This window comes from Sinocyclocheilus anshuiensis, unplaced genomic scaffold, assembly GCF_001515605.1.
Source record: "Sinocyclocheilus anshuiensis isolate Anshui unplaced genomic scaffold, SAMN03320099.WGS_v1.1 scaffold874, whole genome shotgun sequence".
Taxonomy (NCBI): domain Eukaryota; kingdom Metazoa; phylum Chordata; class Actinopteri; order Cypriniformes; family Cyprinidae; genus Sinocyclocheilus; species Sinocyclocheilus anshuiensis.
Window position 1 is genome coordinate 711,761 of NW_015538065.1, and position 812 is coordinate 712,572.

The 812-nt window shown below is 39.3% G+C and overlaps 1 protein-coding gene across 1 annotated transcript in view; it reads right to left on the reverse strand.

The window, feature by feature from the left end:
* Window positions 1–812, reverse strand: part of LOC107683567 (E3 ubiquitin-protein ligase CCNB1IP1-like) — an 8,906-nt gene that overhangs the window by 4,244 nt on the left and 3,850 nt on the right. The gene's annotated exons all lie outside the window — the stretch shown is intronic.

The following is an 812-nucleotide window of genomic DNA, read 5'->3' on the forward strand; positions in this document are numbered from 1 at the left end:
GACTGATTATTATCTTACACTTTTTCATAGGGTTAGTTTTGTAGTTATAATCATGAGAGAGCTGAATCATAAAAGATTTTAAGTGGCTAATGTCAAATATTAATGCTTACATAGCTCTTAATTGCAATACTGAACCGTTATTTGCTCAATAAACATACTTTTGTCACCTGTATTTTCTGTTCTGATAACTAACGGGAAAAAAACGGTCTGTTCCTCGATTAAACCACTTCATACCAGTTCTCAAGGATGTATATGAGCCTCTGTTTGTACAATAATAAATTGAGAATCAACTGAGATGTACCCTTGTGTATGTCACTAATTTGGTTCTCCCGCCGTAAAGAGAGAGAGATTGCTGCAGATCGACTTGGTTGTAGAAGACTGTTTACTGAGCATAAAAATGATCTTACACGTACCTAAACACTAAACAACGAAAACCATCCTAATAAACACTAGCTGCCATCAAAAGAACGAGCCCTTATTCCACGGATAACGGATAAAGTCTCACGATGACCATGGGATACTGATATTACAGTTGTCTCTAGCTGGAGACTCAATCGGGTTACAAAAAATGACGTCAGGAAATGACACTGGCTATTTCGTTGGGTCGTTTGTAAAGTCACAGATACTGTACGGACAATACAGCTCAGTTTTTTATGTATCTTGCTCTGTTGGGCAAAAGTGACTTTACTAGGCTATACTGGACTTACACCATGCATTTTCTGTCAGCGGGAAAGCCGCGCCCCCAGCTATCACAAGACCCGACCAAGTCCATGGTTGACACCCTCTCATTAGCATGTTGTGCAGAGGAAAAA